This window comes from Talpa occidentalis, unplaced genomic scaffold, assembly GCF_014898055.3.
Source record: "Talpa occidentalis isolate TD23 unplaced genomic scaffold, MPIMG_talOcc4v2.1 talOcc4.9, whole genome shotgun sequence".
Classification (NCBI taxonomy): Eukaryota; Metazoa; Chordata; class Mammalia; order Eulipotyphla; family Talpidae; genus Talpa; species Talpa occidentalis.
This window is the reverse complement of record NW_023605305.1, coordinates 70,911,879-70,934,585: the sequence shown is the minus strand read 5'-3', so window position 1 is coordinate 70,934,585 and position 22,707 is coordinate 70,911,879. Positions and strand designations below refer to the sequence as shown.

Below are 22,707 nucleotides of genomic sequence, written 5' to 3'. Positions count from 1 at the left end.
TTAGGGGGCAATGCTTTACAATCCAATTATAACAATTTGGAAAAATAAGTTAGACTTCAATCAGTAAATGTTGAAATCTCACTTCAGCAGCTTTGAGATTATTTTTCGGTCTCATGGAATCACTTTGCTCCAATTGGCGCTTCAAGTGTTTATTCCAAAACCATGCCAGACTCTCAACCTTTCAAAAGAGGTTGGTATTCTTCTAAGCTAAGCCCTTCCTGCCATTCTGTGGATTTTGCAACATTATAGATTGTCACCATCCTATTTGTAATATCTTGTCTCCCTATGCTTGAGGGTAGAAGCTAATCTTTATATAAACTTTTTGCTGTACAGTATCAATCTGCCTTTTTCAGATTACTTTATTCTGGTCACTGAAATTGTCAAAATGATGTTGAAAGTTGGTTTTGTCAAATGAACTTTGACACCCAATACGTCTTTTTATCTGAACTAACGTTTCACATGTGAGCCAACAGAGGTACTCAATGTGTTGCCAAACCCATTTTCAAAACACACCATCTTTATTTGTTCTACACTGTAGTCATATCATGTTGCTCGTCAAAATGACTGGTTCAGGATCATCATAATTTTATTTTTTTAATTTTGTACTTTTTTTACTGAAGTATAATTGACATGCAACAATATATTAGCTTCAGGTGTCAAACATAGTTACTTGACTTTTGTATATATTGTGACATGATCACCATAATATGTATATTTACGATCGTAGCATTTTCAAATTTGCAATACAATACTGTTGACTTTAAACCCCACTTGATATGTTACATTCCTGTGTGCTGCTTATTTTATAACTTGAAATTTATACCTCATGATCTCCTTCTCCCATCTCACCCTTTGCTCAGGCCCCTGCCCTCTGAATAAGATACCTAGGAGTAGAATCGCTGGACCATATGTTAAATCCATGTTAAGTCTTTTGAGGAATCTCCACACTTCTTTCCATAGGGGATGGCCAGCATGCATTCTCAGCAGCAGTGTAAGAAGGTTCCTTTTTATCCACATCCTCACCAAATGTTGTTTCTGGTTTTTTATATGGGCCATTCTCAAGGTGTGAGGTGCTGTCTCATTGTGGCCTTGATTTGCATTTAGCTGATGATAAGTGATGATGAGCACTTTTTCATATGTCTGTTGGCCATCTGCATGTCTTCTTTGAAGAAGTGTCTATTTAGCTCTTCTGCCCATTTTTAATTGGGTTGTTTCTTGTCCTTTTGTTGAGTTGTATACATGTTTTGTGGATCTTCAATATCAATCCTTTATCAGATATATGGTATACAAATATTTCCTCCCACTATTAGGGTGTCTGTTTTGGTTGCTGTTTCTTTCACTGTACAGAAGCTTTTTAGTTTGAGATAGTGCCCATTGCTTAGTTTCTCCTTTGTTTTCCTTGCTGCTGAAGATGAGTATGCAAAGATGTTTCTGAAGTTTATGTCATGGAGTGTTTTGCCTATGTTTTCTGCAATATATTTTATATTTTCAGGTCTCACATTCAAGACTATTTTCCATTTTGAGTTGATTTTCATGTATGGTGTGAGATAATGGCCTAGTGTCATTTCTTGCATGTGGCAGTCCAGTTTTCCCACCACCATTTATTGAAGAGGCTTTCCTTGTTCTGGTGTATACACTTGGTTCATTTGTTGTATTTTGGTTGTTCACAAATGTGTGGTTTTATTTCTGGGCTCTCAGTCCTTGGTTTGTGCGCTTGTTTTGTTCCAGTACCATGTTTATAGGGTAGTCTAAAGTCCAGAAGTGGATATCTCCATTTTTTTTTCTATTTTAGTCTGGAAAGCTTGGGCTGTTTGGCTTTCCATATGAATTTCAGTAATCTTTGCACTATACTGTTGAAGAATGCCACTGGGATTTTTATTGGGATTGCAGTGACTCTTTAAGTAGCTTTCGATAGGATGGTCATTTCGACAATGTTGATTTTTCTAATCTATGAACAGGGAATATCTTTTCATTTCTTGGCATCTTCTTCCATTTCTTTTAACAATGTGTTATAGTTTTCCTTGTATGGATGCTTCATCTCCTTTGTTAGGAGGTATTTAATTTTTTTATGAACTTGTAAATAGGATGGCTTTCTTAATTTCTTCTTCTAGCTCACTATTTGTAAATAGGAAGGCAACTGATTTTTGCATCTTGATTTTTTTAAAGATTTATTTATTTATTTATTTATTTATTTATACAAGAACCAGGGCACAGGCCAGATGTGCAGGAGGGTGAGAGGACTCACCAGAGACAGAGTGGGGAACAGAACGGGCAGACTGACAAAATACACTGCTAAGGGGAGTAGCGGTCACGCCAGGAGAGGTCTGCCGCACCATGTGGGACCCTTGCTGGCTGGCCAGGATCGAACCGGTGCTGCAGAGGCTGCGGACAGCTTCACAGCGAGGCACTCAACCGTCTGCACCACCAGGGGAGGCCCCGTCTCAATTTTATATCCTGCCACTTTGCTGAACTGATTTATTTTTTCCATTAGTCCATGGAAACATGGAGTCTTTGGGGTTCTCTAGGTATATTACCATATCACCTGCAAACAATGATAGCCTTACTTTTTCTATCCTAATTTGGATTCTTCTTAATACTTTCTCTTGCCTAATTGCTCTAGCTAGGACTTCTAGTGCTGCATTTAAAAGTAGTGGTGAGAAGGGACATCCTTGTCTTGTACCAGATCTTTGTGGAAAGGCTTTGTTTTTCACCATTGACAATTATCCCAGCTGTGGATTTGTTACATATGGATTTTTTTTATTTTATAATATGTTCCTTTTATCCATTTTTCAAGGATTTTTATCATAAAATGGATGCTTAATCTTATCAAATGCCTTCTCAGCATCTTGATATGATCATGTGTTTTTTTCTTTTCTTTTTCTTTGATGTGGGTGTGTTACACTGATTGATTGATTCTCAGATGTTGAACCACCCTTGTATTTTTGTTATAAAATCCACTTGGTCATGGTGTATAATCTTTTGAATGCTTTGTTGGATTCAGTTTGCTAAGATTTTATTGAGGTCTTTTCCATTTGTGTTCATTAGGGAGGCTGGTCAGTAGTTTCCTTTCTTTGCATTGTCTTTGTCTGGTTTTGGTATTAGTGTAATGTTGGCCTCAAAAAAAAAAAAAATGTGGGGCCTCCCCTAGTGGCACAGGTAGATGAGCACCATGCCATGAAACTGTCAGCAGCCTCTGCAGTGCTGGTTCAATCCCAGCCAGCCGGCGAGGGTCCCACATGGTGCGGCAGACCTCTCCTGTCACACCCGCTGCTCCCCTTAGCAGTGTATTTCATCTGCCTGTTCTGTTCCTTGCTCTGTCGCTAGTGAATTCTCTCACCCTCCTGCGCATCTGGCCTGTACCCTGGTTCTTGTATAAATAAATAAATCTTTAAAAAATTTAAAAAAAGAGTTTAATATCATTTAAAAAATGTGTTTGGGAGTATTCCTTCATTTTCACTATATTTTTTTTTAAATCTGAGCAGGATAGGTAGTAGTTTGTCTTTGAATGTTTGTTAGAACTCACCATGAAGCCAACTGGTCTTGGAATTTTGTTTTCTGAGAAAGTTTTGATAGCTGTCCTTACTTGTGATTCCTTACTTGTGATTGGTTTGTTCATTTCTTCCCTAGTCAGTCTTTGATGATTGTATAATTCTAAGAACATGGCTATTTCATCTAGGTTGTTGAATTTGTTTGCATATAAATGTTTATAATATCTTACTGTGAGTTTCTGAAGTGTCTGCTGTAACTTTCCTCTTTCATTTTTGATCCTATTTATTTGTATTTCCTCCTTCTTTTTCTTAATGAGCCTTGATATATGTTTATTTTATTTATTTTTTCAAAGAACCAAATCTTTGGTTTCACTGATCTTTTTGATTGTCTTTTTAATTTCTATTTCCTTTATTTGTGCTCTAATCTTTTTTTTTTACAGTTTTATATTTTTTATATATTTCTTACATCATTTTTCATTTTTGCACAATTATGCATTTTCATCTTGGTTACATTCCCCATACAATTGTACCCCCCTTATTTTGACCCCAACCAACCTCTCCTTTCACCGCCCCCCGGCCCCGTAGTGTGTCTCTGGTTTATAGTTGCTTGTTGATTTTGATTTTTTCTTTATTATAGTTATTCTTTTACCTGGTCCCTTATTTAGGTTTTCTAAACTCCTGCTATGAGTGAGACCATCTGGTATTTTTCTTTTTCTTTCTGGCTTATTTTGCTGAGCATGATCCCTTCCAGATCCATCCATGTTGCTGCAAATTGCATGACTTTATTTTTTTGATTGCTGAGTAATATTCCATAGTGTATATGTACCACTTCTTCTTGATCCAGTCATCTATTTTTGGGCATTTGGGTTGTTTCCAAAGCTTAGCTATTGTAAATAGTGCTGCTATAAACACAGGGGTGCAGGTGCTCTTTTGAATTAATGTTTCTGTGTCTGTGTAAATATCTAGAAGTGGAATTGCTGGATCATATGGAAGCTCTATTTTTAGTGGTTGAGGAATCTCCATACAGCTTTCCATAGTGGTTGGGCCAGTTTGCACTCCCACCAGCAGTGCAGGAGAGTTCCTTTTTCTCCACATCCTCACCAACATTTGTTGTTGCTAGTTTTTTTTAATATGTGCTATTCTCACTGGTGTAAGATGGTATCTCATTGTAGTTTTGATTTGCATTTCCCTGATTACAAGTGATGTTGAACATTTTTTTTTCATATGCCTGTTGATCATTTGCATTTCCTCTTTGGAGAAGTTTCTTTTTAGTTCTTCTGCCCATTTTCTTTTTATAAAGATTTATTTTTATTTATTTTTTTATACAAGCACTGGGTACAGTCAGAAGCGCGGGAGGGTGAGAGAATTCACCAGAGCCAGAGTAGGGAGCAGAGCAGGCAGAAGGAACGAAGTACACTGCTGAGGGGAGCAGCAGGCGGCAGGAGAGGTCTGCGTGCCATGTGGGACCCTCCTCCGGTGGCCGGGGAGCAGCCGGGGATCAAACCAGTGCTGCAGAGGCTGCGGGCAGCTTCACAACCCAGCGCTCAACCGCTGCGCCACCAGGGAGGCCCCTCTTCTGCCCATTTTTGACTGGATTGTTTTCTTTGTTTTTGTTGAGTCTCATCAGCTCTTTGTAGATTTCTTAAAAGATTTTTTTTTATATTCCCCATACAATTGCAGCCCCCTTATTTTGACCCCAATCCTGCCCCCCTCCCATTGTGTGTCTCTGATTTATACTTGCTTGTTGATTTTTGATTTTTCTTTATTATATTCTTTTTCCTGGCCCCTTATTCAGGTTTTCTAGATTCCTGCTATGAGTGAGACCATCCTGTATTTTTCTTTTTCATTCTGTCTTATTTCGCTGAGCATGATCCCTTTGAGCTCCATCCACGTTGCTACAAATTGCATGAGGTCAACTAATCTTTGACAAAGGAGCAAAGAATATGCACTGGAGCAAAGAAGTTTATTCAATAAATAGTGCTGGGAAAACTGGGTCGCTACATGCAAAAGAATGAAACTTGACTACTACCTCACACCATGCACAAAAACCAACTCAAAATGGATTAAAGAACTAGACACAGGACCTGAAACCATAAAATATATAGAAGGAAATTTAGGCGAAACATTACATGGCATGCACCTCAAAGACATCTTTACAGACACATCACCCAAAGCAGTGATAGTGAAGGCAAAGATAAACAGCTAGGACTACATAAAATCTTTTTTTTTTTAAAGATTTATTTATTTGTTTATACAAGCACTGGGGACAGTCAGAAGCGCAGGAGGGTGAGAGAATTCACCAGAGCCAGAGCAGGGAGAAGAACAGACAGACTGACAAAATACACTGTTGAGGGGAGCAGCGGGCGGCAGGAGAGGTCTGCGTGCCATGTGGGACCCTCACCCCGTGGCAGGGGATGGAACAGCTTCACAACCCAGCACTCAACTGCTGCACCACCAGGGAGGCCCTACATAAAATCTTTGTAGATTTTTGTGATCAGTCCTTTATCATTGGTGTTGTGTGCAAAAATTTTCTCCCAGTTGGTGGGGCTTCTCCTCGTTTTGGTTATTGTCTCTTTTGCTGTGCAGAAGCTCTTTAATTTGATGTAGTCCCAGTTGCTTATCTTTGCCTTCACTATCACTGCTTTGGGTGATGTGTCTGTAAAGATGTCTTTGAGTTGCATGTCATGCAGTGTTTTGCCTATATTTCCTTCTATTTATTTATTTATTTATTTATTTATTTTTTTCCTTCTATTTATTTTATGGTTTCAGGTCTTATGTTTAGTTCTTTAAACTATTTTGAGTTGGTTTTTGTGCATGGTGTGAGGTAGTAGTCAAGTTTCATTCTTTTGCATGTAGCTACCCAGTTTTCCCAGCACCATTTGTTGAACAAACTTTCTTTGCTCCAGTTATGCTCTAATTTTTATTATTTCTTTCCTTCTACCAGTTTCTGGACTTTTTGTTGTTGTTGTTCTTCTTCTTTATCTAGTTCCTTGAGGTGAAAGATAAGGTTGCTTGTGTTGGCTCCTTCTGATTCTTAATGTGGACCTTCATTGCTATATACTTTCTTCATAGAACTGCTTTTACTGTCCCCCATACATTCCGAAAGGTTTGTCCAGATTATCATTTGCCCTGTGGTATTTATTTTTATTTCTTCTTGGATTTCCTCACAAACCCAGTGGTTATTCAGTAGAGTATTACTCAATCTTCACATATAAAATTGTTCCCTTGTTTTCTTTTGGTAGTTGATTTCTAGTTCAGTATCTTTAATAAGCACAGAAGACACTTGGTATGATTTCTATCTTTATGAATTTGTTGGTGTTGGTCTTACGATCCAGTATGTGGTCAATCCTGAAGAATGTCCTGTGTGCACTTGAGAAAAACATGTATTTAGCTTTGGGGAGGTGTGGTGCCCATAAATATCCATTAGGCCCACGTGGCCTAATTCTTTGTTTAGGGAGACTATGTTTTTATTTATATTCTGTTCATTGAACTGTCCATTGCTGACAGTGTGGTATTGAAGTCTCCAATTTCTCCCTATCTGTTTTCAAATGATAATAGTTGTCTGGTGTATTTGGTGTTCCTTCATTTGGTGAATATATATTGATGAATGGAATCTTCTTGTATTGCTCCTTTGATTATTATGCAGTACCTGCCTTTTGTTACTTTTTTAAGGTGGAAGTTAGTTTAGCTGTTTCTGCCTTCCTTTAGGTGACTTTTTTTTTTTGGCAATATTGTTTTCTATCTCTATGCTTATCTTTGGTAATTAGGTTTGTATCTGGAGGCAGTAGAAGGTTGGATCCTGTTTCCTAATCCAACTATTTACTCTGTATCATTTTATTGATTAGTTCAGTCCATTAATATTTAGAGGAACTATTGACATGTAAACATCCTTCATTGCCATTTTGTTCCTAGCTTTGCAGTTCCATTTAATTCTTTGTTGAGTTCCTTGTGCTTGTTTGTTCCTCTATTTTGTTCTAAACCTTTGAATCTGAAGCATGTTTTACTATTACTTGGAAGGGAGTGGGCATTAGTGAATTCAAACTCCCTAAGACTTCCTTTGTCTAAGTCCTTATCTCTCTCTAATTCAGGAAAGAGACACTTGCAGGATAGAATATTCCTGGCTGGCATTTTTTTTCTTGGAATATTTTGAACATGTCATTCAATTATAGTGTTTCTTTAGAGAGATCCAAAGTTAGTATAATTGCTGTTACTTTATAGATTATCTGTTTCTTCCACCTTGACCTTTTTTTTTTTTTTTTTCCCCGGTCTTGGTCTCCTAAGTGTTTACTTTTGCATTTTGCTATAGTTTTCCCTTTATCTAGGTAGCTAGGTATTCTTTTAGCTTCTTGTATTTCTATGTTCATTTCCTTCTTCAGATTTGGGGAATTCTCCACTATTTCCCTAGATGGAGTCTCAGTTCCCTTTCCTTCTCTTCTTCTGGGATTCCTATTACTCTTATATTTCCTTTCCTCAAGACATCAGATAAATCTCAGAGTGTTTCTTCATTCTTTTTCCTCTGTTTCTTTCTCTTTGTATCTTTCTTCTTACCTCTTATTCATCTTCAAGATCACTTATTCATTCTTCCACTTAATTTATTCTACTTCCATGGCTTTGTCCTGAATTTTTGCTTCCTCCTGCAATTGTTATTTCTTGTTGAAAGTTTCAATTTGGATATTCTTTGTGTTGGTTGTGTTTCTCATCATATTAATTTCCTTTTCTGAGTTTTCTTTGTATTATTCAAATTCTTGAGTTTTCTTAATAATTTGTATAAAAGCTCTTCCATGTATTTGTGGTTTGGTTCTATGTATTTTTATCTTTGCTGTGCATTGTTCCCCTGAGGGCTTACTTAGCCATTTATGTTTTTCTTTCTCCCCATTGTTTGGTTTTGATTTGCTCTGCTGTACCTCTGCTGAGTTTTGTTATCTTTGTGGTGTATTTTTCCCCTGAGGGTTTGCTTAGCCTCTTGTGTTTTTCTTTCTCTCCATTGTTTGCTTTAGGTTTGCTCTCGAGGTTTCATTTTGTAAACATCCTTAGCTCCCACTGTTCTGGGTGTTTACCTGATTAGGTATACAGCTACTGTGGTCTTGCAGGATCTGGGATGGTGCTAAAACCTCCACTGAAGCAATTCCAAGCCTTGTTCTGGTGATTAGGAGGGTTGTGGGTACTGGTTTGAGAGACTAAGTCACTGAGACCTTGTCCTGCACAGGAGCAGTGGCTCTGTGCTGGTTTCCAGTGGGCAAGAGTGCAAGGGGTTGCTGGAGATTCCTGATAAAGCAATGTAGCCCAGACTGTCTGCTCCTCAGGTGCTGGTGGTTGGGTACTGAATTGGATCTATATCTCAGATGCAGCTGGGGTCCCTGCAGTGAAGAGCTGTGCCCTATAAGGCCCAGAATGGGGCTTGCATATGCTCCTGAGGCACTAATCTTATCTATTTTTTTATTTAGTGTTTTTATTTTCTTCAGACACATACCCAGAAGTTAAAGTACTAGATAATAAGGTAAATATTTTCAATTTTTTTGAGGAACCAGCATACTGTTTCCATAGTGACTCCATTAATTTACACTCCCATCAAGTGGATGAAGGGTTCCCTTTTCTCTAATACTCATTAATGCTTATTATTTTCTGTGTTTTTGATAACATTCTAACAAGAATCAGTTTTTTATTTACATGTACCTAGTGATTAATGACGTTGATCATCTTTTCATGTGCTTACTGGCCAAATGTATGCCTTGTTTGGGTGAATGTCTATTTAGATCCACTGTTGTTTTTTTTTTGTTTGTTTGTTTGTTTAAACCTTTTTTTTTTTAAAGATTTATTTATTTATTTATACAAGCACTGGGTGCAGTCAGAAGGGTGGGAGGGTGAGGGAATTCACCAGAGCCAGAGCGGGAACAGAACAGGCAGAGGGATGTGGCAGGAGAGGTCTGCACGCCATGTGGGACCCTCGCCGGTGGCAGGGGATCGAACCACTGCTGCAGAGGCTACAGGAAGCTTCATAGCCCAGCGCTCAACGCTGCACCACCAGGGGAGGCCCCACTGTTGTTTTTTAATATTTTATTTTATATAATTCTTACATCATTTTTCATTTTTGCACAATGTATGCATTTTCATTTTGGTTATATTCCCCATACAACTGCACCACCCCCTTATTTTGACCCTAGTCCTTCCTTTCTCCACTCCACCCCCGTAGTGTGTCTTTGGTTTATAGTTGCTTGCAGATTTTGATTTTTACTTTGTATTAATTAGTCTTTTTCCTGGTCCCATATTAAGGTTTTCTAAATTCCTGCTATGAGTGAGACCATCCGGTATTTTTCTTTTTCTTTCTGACTTATTGCACTGAGCACTATCCCTTCTAGCTCCATCCATGTTGCTGCAAAATGCATGTGTTTATCTTTTTTGATTGCTGGGTAATATTCCATTGTGTATATGTACCACATCTTCTTGACCCATTCATCTATTTTTGGGCATTTGGGTTGTTTCCATAGCTTAGCTATTGTAAGACAGTTGTTCAGTTTCATTCTTTTGCATGCGGCAAAACACCATTTATTGAAGAGAGTTTCCTTTTCCCATTGTATATCCTTGGCTGCTTCTCATAATTTAATGTATTATATATGCATGTATCAATATCTGGGCTCACAATCTGTTCCATTGGTCTATGCCTCTGGTTTATGATAATGACATACTGTGTGGATTATTATAGCTTGGTGATAGAGTTTGAAATAAGGGACCATGCTACTTCCATCTTTGTTCTTTCTCAGTATTAGTTTTGCTGGTCAGGATCTTTTGTGGCTCTATATAAATTTTAGAAATTTTGGCTACATTTCTAATGAAGAATGCCACTGGCATTTTAATAGGGATTGCATTGAACCTGTAGATTACATTAAGTAATATGGACATTTAACAATATTAATTTTTTAGTACATGAGCATGGAATATTTTTTCATATACTTCAACCTACTTTAGTTTCTTTCATCATCTTATCTTTTTCAGTGCATAGGTCTTTTACTCCCTCCTCCCCCATGTAGTCTTCGGTATTTTATTGCTTTTTTATACAACTGTAAATGGGATTGTTTTCTTAATTTCTCTTTCTTATTGTTTGTTGTTAGTATATAAAAACACACAAATTTCTATTCCCTGTAGCACTATATATCTCCTGGCCCATTGTTTGTCAAAGCCATGCTTTTGGGAAGCTCATGTCTCTGGTGAGGCCTAACACTTTAATCCTCAGGGAAAAGATTTATAATATCCATCGCAATTGTGGTATTGTGGGTAGAGTTCCTGGTAAGGTCATGTGTCTGCCTCTCTTACTCTTCTTGATATGGTCTCCTTATACTTCATGTGGAGATGCTGATTAACTACTTTACCATTTATTTCAGAGGGAATTTCTCCATACTTAATTGTGGATTTGCTGTGTCCATGGGAGGAGGTGTATTCAGGATCTTTCTCTGCCTGTATCTTGACAAATGACTCCTACAGTTCCATTATGATTTTTATTTTTTTTGAAGATTTATTTATTTATACAAGAACTGGGGTACAGGCCAGATGTGCAGGAGGGTAAGAGGATTCACCAGAGACAGATTGGGGAAAAGAACAGACAGACTGATGAAATACACTGCTGAGGGGAGCAGCGGGCACAACAGAAGGGGTCTGCCATTATGATTTTTAATTGTGATGTTTAGGCACATTCCTATCCCTCTATTGTGAATATAGTCACCAAGATGGATATGAGGTATTTTGTTCTTTCTTAGGTCTTTCAGTATGAACAAATAAACCACTTTTGAGTAAGGCTATGTGACACAACAAAATCTCCATAATTGAAGTTCATATGTCTCCTACCATTTATACATCTTAGAAACTGGGAGAAACTGCAGTTCCCTGTACTTGTTGGCATATGACATGTAGTGTAAGAATTTTAAAAAGTGAAAAAAAGGAAGAGTATGTCAAAAAGACACAGTCAATGACAATATTTGCAATAGTTCAAGCATCAAAATACATAAAGTAGGATTGAATTAACCCAAGTTATAGAATAAATATAAATATAAATAAGTAGTGCTGAGGAAAATAAATGACTGAATAAACAAATAAATATGGGGAAAGAGATGAATTTCCTTAGCAGAAAAATCCCAAGTAATATACACAGATACTTCTCCCACCCGATCTGCAAGAAAGTGGTGTTCAATTCACTCTTCCTTCCTAGAGTATACCTGGACTTAGTGATTTATTTTCAAAGGCTAGAAAGTAATAAGTTTAGAGTGGACAAACAGACAAGCACTACTTTAACCTAAAAATCATGCTATATTGTGGCCCCTGTATGATGTAATGAGAAGGTACCGCACATCTGTGAGGTTCTTTCCCCTATAATGACAGTCTGTTCATGAGAAAGTTACAGAAACCAAAATTGAAAGGCATTGTAAAAAATATCTGACCAGAACTCTTCAAAATTCTAAATGTCATGAAAAACAACACAATACTGAGAAGCCAGTACAGAAGAAACTCTGAACACATGGATTTTTATTATCTGTAAAAATATAATGGGAGAAGTTACAATACTGTTCATTTAAAAACTGCTGACATCATAATGAATCCAGATGGGATGGCACAGCTTCACTGGCCAGCTCTTAGTGATCTAAAATATGAAGAAATAAATGGAAGATAGTCTTTTCAGGTCAATCTACTATATCCATTGCATTAACTGGAAGAGTTGTCTTCTGCCTATTTCTGAAAGTAGGACCATGCAACGGACTGGTACTCAAAAGATAAGAAGTTATCTAGATAAGGTTACTTCTTATCTTTTGAGTACCTCTTATGTGGCAGGATGACTCCTGTGATAACCTGATATTCTTAACTGATCTTGGCTTTACTCTTAAGTTCTATGGGGTAAAAAGAGACAAAATGGAAGAATAAAGACGTTTCTGTTCATTTCTTCTCATATCCTTCTTAACTTACCCAGTGGATGGGGAGTAGTGATGACTCTAGCAGTGTGACTGGGAATCCTTACTATGGCAATTGCACACTGAAAGAAGAAAAGGTTGATCCTTTTGAGTAGTATATACTATATCTATTCAGGAAGTAAGGCTGGACATTTTTTTTTAAGATTTATTTATTTATACAAGAACCAGGGTACAGGCCAGATGCATGGGAGGGTGAGAGGATTCACCAGAGACAGAGTGGGGAACAGAACAGGCAGATTAACTGAAATACACTGCTGAGGGGAGCAGCGGGTGCGACAGGAGAGGTCTGCAGTGCCATGTGGGACTCTCACCCGCCGGCTGGCCGGGAACAAACCAGCCCTGCAGAGGCTGCAGACAGCTTCACAGCACAGTGTTCAACTGCCTGCACCACAAGGGGAGGCTCAAGGCTGGACATATTGAGCAATATTTCTCATGTTAACCAAGAATGGAAGGTTATCATATTGTAATATCCTTAGCATATTTTATTTCACAAATGAATAGTTGTCAGATAAAGTCAGAACCATAAAAACCCCATGAATGCAGCCAGCACATCTTCTTTCTCTGAACAAAATAACATGAGAGATTTTTATTACGCAAGATTTCTAGACTCTGGTCAATAAAGAACCTGGTACCTTGCTAAGTACAGCCACAGACTTATCCTAAAAAACATTAAAATTGTATCCAGCATTAATCCATTTCATGCTCCCAACAAATAACCAGGAGATTGAAAGCTCTAATCCCCAAATAGATACTAAAGCTCAAACTCAGATCTACAGTAACAGAGGCCACTGACCAAATCCTCTGCATTTCCTGGCATACTCCAGCACTTCACCTGACAATTGATTCTCCTCCATCTTTTAAACAACACAAGAAAATGTGGCTCAACTCCAAATTAGGATGGAGTTTTCATCTCTATCTTCAGTCATTTGAGGAGGGCAAAATGGGAGAGTAGATGTTTTCCTATGTCTCCTTCATGAATATTCCCCTTTCTGTGACTACTTTCTCTGGTTCCCTTCAGTGAATATGGATCTACAGAGGCCAACACCACAGCAAGGGCATGAACTTACCTTGAAAATTCCTAATAGAAAAACATTTAAATTTTAACCTATAGTTATTCTCTCTCATTTTTCCTTCTTTAATCCCTGGAGGCATTGATTTATCAATGAAAAACACTAAAATTCCATGTGGGATTTATGGGGACCACAAAACCCTGCACACACAAGAAAGGGGTTTGTCAATGAATGCCAACAAACCATGAACATTCCTCAGTTATTGCCCTAACATCCCAGAGCAGTGATATCTTAATAGCTGTTACCCACAAATCTGCAATTACTTGACATCCCTCCAACCTCACTGATCTTTGGCTATTACTATGGGAAAATTGCTAATTTCCTGCCACTTACCACATAGGACTTCAGAAAAGTAAGTCAGATAATATATGGGAGAAATCTGTATACATGTGACCTGAACATGCTATTTTTCATCAATTAACCTCATAGAGAAATGTAAAATTAAAAGTTCAGTCACAGCAATAATTTATACAGGTCTCTATGTCCAACCTCACTCATATAGGAGATTCCACATCCCCTAAGAGGACCTCACATTCTACACATTGACGTGATCAAATTTGCTTCAATCAACAACTTCACAGGCTGACAAATAAGACTCAAGGGTCACATTCAAGCATTATAGAGAGTTTTTTTTTTTTTACAAAACTCTGTAGGTAAAGGGAAAGAAAACCTGAAGCCTGCTTTCCAGGTGAGGGGGCACAGAAACTCACCTAGATACCAAGACACAAAGACGTTGATAGTAAAGGAATGGAAAAAGTTCATGTAAACAATAACCAAAAAGAGTTGGAATGACTACATCATTGTAAGAAAAAATAGACTTTAAAATAGACTGTGAAAATTAAAATACAGAAACCTTATTTAAGTGAAGTTGGGAAGATAGGTGAAGAGTTCCCATGCAGGTGCAATCTGAAAGTACAAGAGCCAACATTCATTGCATATCTGGCTGTTAGTAGTGTCGCTTCCCTGAGTCAACAGAAGGAAGAAGCAATCTGTAGCCACTGCTGCACGAGTTCAATCCCCTGCCAGGGAGGTGACCCACATGCCGCAGCAGACCTCTCCTGTCTCGCCCACTGCTCCCCTCAGCAGTGTATTTCAATCAATCCACCTATTCTGTTTCCCACTCTGTCTCTGGTAAATCCTCTGACCCCCACACTTCTGGCCTGTACCCCAGTTCTTGTATGCATAAATAAATAAATCTTTAAAAAATAGAAGCTACATACATATTATTGCCATGTGCACATTTAACATTCTCCAGCACAGGCCATAGGTAGGAAAAGAAGATAAGTCTTAGTAAATTCAGAAAAAAATCAAGGCAGAAGGTATCTTTTCCAATCACAATGGGAAAAAAATAGAAATAAATTAGAGAAGTTAGTAATACTGACTTAATTATTGAAACAATTAAATCTTAAGGAAAGTAGCAAGAGAAAAAGGAATAATTATTTATTCTTATGAAAACATAAAACAATTTACAAAATAGCAATAAATACAAGTCTATTAATAATTATTTTTAGTGTAAATGGGCTAAATTCTTCAAACAAATGATATAGTGTATCTAAATGGATAAGAAAAGAAGACTCATCTATATGCTAGACATAAGAGACAAACTTCACATGTAAGGATACTCACAGATTGAAAGTGAAGGGATGCAACTAGAAATAAAATGAAAATGATTATAACTATACTAATACCAGACAAAATGGACTTTAAACTGAAGTCTATAAGAACATATAAAGAAGAAACAACCCAAATGCCCAAAAATAGATGCCTGGATCAAGAAGATGTGGTACATATACATAATGGAATATAACTCAGCAATCAAAAAAGATAAACACAGGCATTTTGCAGCAACATGGATGGAGCTAGAAGGGATCGTGCTCAGTGAAATAAGTCAGAAAGAAAAAGAAAAATACGATATGGTCTCACTCATAGCAGGAATTTAGAAAACCTAAATAAAGGACCAGGAAAAAGACTAATTAATACAAAGTAAAAATCAAAATCAACAAGCAACTATAAACCAGAGACACACAATGGGGTGGGGGGGCGGGGAGAGGAAGGACTAGGGTCAAAATAAGGGGGGTGCAATTGTATGGGGGAATATAACCAAAATGAAAGTGCATACATGGTGCAAAAATGAAAAATGATGTAAGAATTATATAAAATAAAATATTTTTAAAAATAGCTAAATAAATAAATAAAATAAAGAAGTATACCATGTAATGAAAGATAAAAATCCAACAAAAAGATACATTTGTTAATATTTATGTAACCAACATAGGTACACCAGAACACATAAAGCAAATATTAACATACAATAGCAGTACAATAATGCTAGGAGACATTAACACCCCCCAATTACATGAATGGCTAGAACATCCAAACATTAACCTCAACCAACATATTAGACTACAACATGATAGATTAAAAAAGACCATTCCACCCAAAGCAGCAGAATATGCATTATTCTTAAGTACACATAGAACATTCTCCAGGATAAACATATAGTCTCAATAAATTTAAGAAGACTGAAACAAAACAAGCATCTTTTTGGGCACAATTACTAAAAGAACACTGGGAAAGATACCAAAATGTGGAGATTAAACAACATACTACTTGATAACTATTGGGACAACTAAGAAATTAAGAGAAATTTAAAAATACTTGAAGACAAATAAAAATAGAAATACGGCATATTAAAATCTCTGCAATGCAGTAAAAGTAGTTCTAACAGGAAAGTATATAGCAACATATACTAATTATAGAAACAATAAAAATTTCAAATAGTAATTTCATTTTACATCTAAAGTAGCTAAAAACCATAAGGCACAAAATTAGTACAAGAAAGAAAATAATAAAGATCAAAGCAGAAATAATGAAAGAGAAATAAAAAAGACAAAAGAAATAAGAGCTAGTTCAATGAAAGAAATACCTTTTAGTTAGACTACAAGAACTAGAAACATTTAGTTAAACTTAAAAAAAGAGAGACTAGTAAGAATAAGTAAGATCAGAAACAAAAGTGAGGAAGTTAAATTGACACCACAGAAATACATAGGCTCATAAGAGATTACTATAAACATCTAAATTCTGATAAGTTGGGCAACCTAAAAAAATGGATAATTATTAAAACCATATGATCTTCCAAGACAATCATAAAAAAATATAAAATGAGAATTCACTGATTACCAGTAAGAAGACTGTAACAGTAGTCCAAAATCTCCCCCAAAATAAAAGTTCAGGCCAAAAGGCTGGATTGGCAAATTCTGCCATATGTTCAAAAAGATTCAATACATATCCTTCTAAAACTCTTCCAAAAAAATTGAAAAGGAAGTAACACTTTCAAACTCAATTTACAAAGCCAATATTATCCTGATACTAAAACAAGACTAAGATGCCATTTAAAACAATTTTTTTCAGTACCCCTGATGGACATCAATACAGAAATCCTCAGCAACATAATAGTAAATCAAACTCAACATTTATTAAAAGAATCATATAGCTTGAACAAGAGAGATTTATTCCAGGATCAACATTTGCAAAACCATCAATGTGATATACCACATCAATAAAAGGAAGATAAATATCATGTGATCATCTCAATAGATGCAGAAAAGGCATTTGAGAAAATTCAACATCCACTTATGATAAAAACTCTCAACTAAGTAAATACAGAGGAACAGTCCCTCACTATATTAAAGACAATATATAGCAAGTCCAGGCCAATATCATACTCAACAGTGAAAAGCTGAAAGCTTTCACACTATGATCAAGAATAAGACACAAGGCTTCTTTGGTGGCCTAGGGGTTAAGTCTCAGAGCTACCACCTCAACTGCCCTCCCTCAGACAAAATGGCCTGAGTTCAATCCCAGGGCAGGGAGTTAACTCACATGGTAGAGCAGCCCTCTTCTGTTTTGCCAGCTATTTCCCTTTCAGTCCATCTGCCTGTTCTGCTCCCTGCTCTGTCTCTGGTGAATCCTCTCACCCTCCACACCTCTGACCTACACCCCAGTTTACACAAAAATAAATAAAAAATAAAAATCTTACAAGAATAATTATTTTTTAAAAAATAGTAAGACATAACTTCAGGGCCTCATCAGTGGCACAGCAGGTTGAATGCAGTGCTGTGAGGCTATCCGCAGCCTCTGCAGTGTGGGTTCAATTCCCTGCTGGCCAGGGAGATACCCACATGGTGTGGCAGACCTCTCCTGTCTCTCCCACTGCTCCCCTCAGTAGTGTTTTCAGTCTATCTGCCTGTTCTGCTCCCTGCTCTGTCTCTGGTGAATTCCCTCACCCTCCTGTGCTTCTGGCCTGTACCCCAGTTCTTGTATAGATAAATCTCTTTTTAAAAAAGACATAATTCCAACAATTATTCTACCTTGCATTGAAAGCCCTTGCTACAGTAATTAGACCCACCCCAAAAAAGGAAATAAAAGGCACCTAACTTGGAAAGGAAGATGATAAACTGTGATTATTTGCAGATGATTGAATTTTATATATAGAAAATCCTATGTACTTTGGATGGAACTAGAGGGAATTATGCTAAGGGAAATAAGTCCAAAGGAGAAGGCAAATACTAAATTGTGTCATTTATGTGTGAAATATATGGGGGGGGGAATGTTGAAATAAAAACAAGCCAATAACAAAACCTAGAAATCTGACTGCAGAACTGAGGCTAACAGAGGGGGAGGGAAGAAAATAAAGTAGGGAGGAAGCACAATGGACCATGTGAAGAACTATGAGTGTTTGAATGATAGGTGTTGTGTGGCAATAGCATCTGAAGGGGGAGATCCCATATCTCTAAATTATATCCAACATTGTAAACCAATGTTACCACCACAACAACAACAAACAAAAAATTACATATTCCACCAAATACCCCCATTGAATCTAATATATGAATCCAGTGAAGTTTCAGAGTACATATTCAAAATATAAAAATCAGTAGCATTTCTGTATACTAAGAATGAACTATCAGAAGAAGAAATTAAGAAAACAATCCCATTTACAATTAGATTAAAAAAAATAAATTCCTGTGAATAAATTTACTTAATTAGGTTAAAGACCTCTACACTGAAAACTAAGACACCAATGAAACATATTAAAGAAGGTTAAAAAATGGAAGGCTATACCATGCTCATGGATTGGAAGAACAATATTTTGAAAGGTTTATATTGCCTAATGCAATATATAGATTTAATGCAATCCCCATCAGAATTCCAATAGCATCCTTCACAGAAAAAGAACAAAAATTCTAAAATGTATATAGATCACAAAAGATCTAAAATAGCTAAAACAATCTTGAGAAAGTACAACACAGCTGGAGGCTGATTTCAAACTATATTACAAAGTTATAGTAACTATATAACAGTAAGGCAGTGACATAGAAACAAAGATATATATCAATAGAACAGAACAGAAAGCCCAAAATTATCTCATGCTGCTATGGTGAATTTATTTATAACAAAGGAGATGAGAATACAGAGTGGGGAAAGAAGAAATAGTGTTTGGAAAACTGAACAGCCACATGCAAAAGAATGAAACTGGATCACTGACTATACCACGTACAAAAATTAACTCAAGGTGAATTAAAAACTGGATGTAAGCCTTAAAACCATAATACTCTTAGATGAAACCATAGATGATAAGCCTCTTGACATTGGTCTTAGAAATATTTTCTTTTTTTTTAAACTAACCCCAAAGGAAAGGGGAAAAAGTAAAAATAAATAGGACTACCTCAAGCTAAAAATTTCCACACAGCAAAGAAAAACATCAACAAAACAAAAGACAACCTACTGAATTCAAGGAGAGAGTCACATATCATATATCAGATAAAAGGCTAATATATAAAATATAAAAATCATATAACTAATAACAGATAATAAAATGAACAATGCAATTTTTAAGTGAGCTGAACTGAATTTTCCACAGACACACATATAACTAGTATGCACATAAGGTTACCACATTAATGATCATCAGATAAATGCAAATCTAAACCATAATGATTTATCCCTTACACCTTTTTGAATGGCTATCATTAAAAAGAAAAACTAAATGTTGGTGAGAATACAGAGAAAATGGAATCTTTCTGCACTTTGAATGCATGTATGAGAACTGTAGAACCAGTATGAAAATATGGAAGTTTCAAAAAAAATAATTAAGTAGAGCTACAATATGATCCAGCAATTCCATTTCTGGATATTTCTCTAGTTCAAAAGATATATATGTACAATATGCACTCCCATGTTCATTGAAGTATCATTTAAAACAGCCAAGATATAGACATACTTAAATGTCCATTAACAGATGATTTGATAAAGATATGGCATATATTGTGAATACATATATCAGCATGGCTGCTTAGCTCCACCTCTACTTACCAGCAACAATCTACTCACAAAGTCAGATCCATGACATGATGGCAGTTCTAACCCTTTGTGCCTGACATCTCCTCAGATTGGAAGAGCAGTAGAGTTTATAAAAAAATGTCAGGGATAGAGTTCATGAAGGATGTCATTCACGGATTCAGTTTGCTCCTTGTTCCTACCAGCTAGTTTCTCAGAATGGAGTGGGCCCTTTGCTCCCTGACAGGTGTGAGACACTTTAGGGATGGCAGATGTGGGACAATTACACTATCATTTTAATGAAAAGATTGACAATTTTAAAAAAACTGTCATTAAGAAACTATGGTTAAGACCATATTAAATAAAATGGGAGGCAAGATGATTATAGTAAATGAACTTTTAAATAAACTGAAATTGGAAATTCAGTATCAAGAATAAACCAACAGTTCACCCAAGTGTTAATGTATCGGATCTTGAACCTGAAAATCCAGTCAAAGGTGAAGAAATTGCTCCCATAAAAAGATCCCAAAAGTACAAAGAACTATGAAATGCCAATTATAATTTCAGATAGCTTTAACAGCATTCTTGCATACATGAAATATCATTTAACCTATTGTCAAATTAATGATGCTATTAAAGAAATCAACAAGGAATAGTTAGTAAATAAAGATCCTGCATCAAAAAAAAAAAAAAAAGATCCTGCATCAACCAAAGTGTCTATGAAGTCTGTGGCCATAAATCTCTATTACAGATTTATGAATGAAGAAACAAAAAAACCCAAAGCCCATTAATTTATAGATTATTTAAAGTGGAAAATGATATAACAGGAATTCACAGCTCTGTAAGCTGACAAGAGGTTTCATGTGATGTTAAAAATTTCACACTGCTTGATGTTATTAGAGGTGGAAGGCCTTTGAGAGCTATTGAACTGACCAATAGACATTTTTTCTATACTTTCCTTACATATAATTTATATACAATTTTAGGTGTTTCATTTTCTTTTATTGTCTTTTGTAAACCTAAAACTGTTAAAAATAAAGGATATGTATTTTAAAATTCACTTCCTTTCAGCAAATATTTAGCCATCTACTTTATGAGCCTTTATGCCAGGCATATGATGAAACTAAATGTTTATGTCTAGTTTTTGTGTTTAGGCATTCCCAGTACTACAGAACTCATTAAGAGGGTTCAGATATGATAATGAAGAAAAAGGCCAAGAAAAAGGTCAGGAAACTCAGCCCAATTTGGAATTAGAGGTCATTAATCTCTCAATGTCATCAATATTATTTTGGTCTACAGACAAAAGCTGGATTTGGAGCCAGCCCACCCATGTGATTATTCAGCTTTCCCATATGTTGTTAGGAAACAGCTATCCTTAAATACATTCAGTGTATTCCAAACTGTATTCCAATCCGTAAACTTCAACCTGTAATAAATTTGTCATAAATGTTGAAATAAAAAAGTAACAAAGTAACATGTGTACATGCTGGAAAATAGGTGGCTAGATTCTAAGAATTTAACCATATTTTTCTTCTGCACTGGGGAGATTATCTGGTCTGTGTATGACGTATTATTATACATTAAATCTGAATCTATGTAAGACATTAGCTCTATCATGTAGTTTATAGGAAACAAAGGGACAGAGAAACAAGCTACATTTCATCATAAAGAAATGATCAAACAATTCCAGAAAAATAACCTATTCTCTTAAAAACAAATCAATTAACAGGAGAAAAATGCAGAATCTTGTTTTATGTTAAAAGAAACATATGACACAGCCCCAAGTGGTGTGCCCTGGAAGCTTGTACTGGCCTAAGGTTTCCATATCAAGCTGGGCCAGAGCCCCAGGGTGTCCCAGACACATGTGCCACAGATCCTGTCTTTTCTTCTTTTACTTTACTTTATTGGCAGAGATAATTGCATTTGAAAAAAGCTTTAAATGACAATGAAACAAACTGAAAATTAATTAATTAACCTATGAGCACAATAAAGCAGACCTCACCTGCCCGTGAGGTGTATTTCAGCAGTGTGTGGCGGCTCCTGAGAGCAATGTTACAATTGCCACAATCTCGCATCACTAATGGGTGGCCATGCTGTTTTGGCACAATGCTCTCTGCCCCTGTGAGCTGGACTGGACAGTCAATGACGGGTAAGATCAGGAAGTGAGTCCTGACAACCTAAGACAGATGCAGTCCCCGAGGGGATTTTGGTTCCCACCTGTTCATCCGTGTAAAACAACAGGAACAAACAGGCCTGTGAATGATTGAGGCACCACTTAAATATGTTGCCAGTAACTAAGCTCATAATAAAGGAATGTAACCATGGAAACAGACTGTAATACGTGTAGTAAACAAAATAATCAAATATAGAAATAAATATAAACTAAAAAGATATTAATAATAGAAAATATATAATCATAAAAATGAATCAGAAGATCTAGAAGACACCTCCAGTAGGGAAAATAACAGTATGAAATGTCCTTGATTTATATGATTTTGTGAAAGATAATAAACAATATGTAATGATATGTGTTACGGTGATTACGTATACCTTGATAATGATTAACCAGATTTTGTGCAAAAACAATGAAAGTAATTATAGAGAAAATGTATAAAAAGGAAAGATTGCCTTCAATAAATTACACTCAGATTTTCACTCTCCCTTGAGTGTGTCTGTGTGTCATTCTTTCTTGTCCCTCGCCCTAAGTCCTTCGACCACCTTTAGCTCATTCTCAATCAACCCTGAGATTGTCTCAATCTCCCGCCACCGCTGGGCTGGTCCGCGGCAGGTGGCGCCCAACGTGGGGCTCGAGTCCCAAACGGTGGGCCTCAGTGAAGCTGGAAGAATTGGCTTTCTCTG

At 36.5% G+C, this 22,707-nt stretch overlaps 1 long non-coding RNA gene across 1 annotated transcript; it reads right to left on the bottom strand.

Moving 5' to 3' along the window:
* Positions 1 to 11,550: 11,550 nt before the first annotated feature.
* Positions 11,551 to 22,240, bottom strand: LOC119237223 (uncharacterized). The gene is made up of 3 exons (XR_005123229.2): positions 21,851 to 22,240; positions 12,435 to 12,501; positions 11,551 to 12,114 (listed from the first exon to the last, which is right to left on the bottom strand). It is a non-coding gene; the product is annotated as an uncharacterized LOC119237223 (long non-coding RNA).
* Between the last annotated feature and the right edge of the window lie 467 nt (positions 22,241 to 22,707).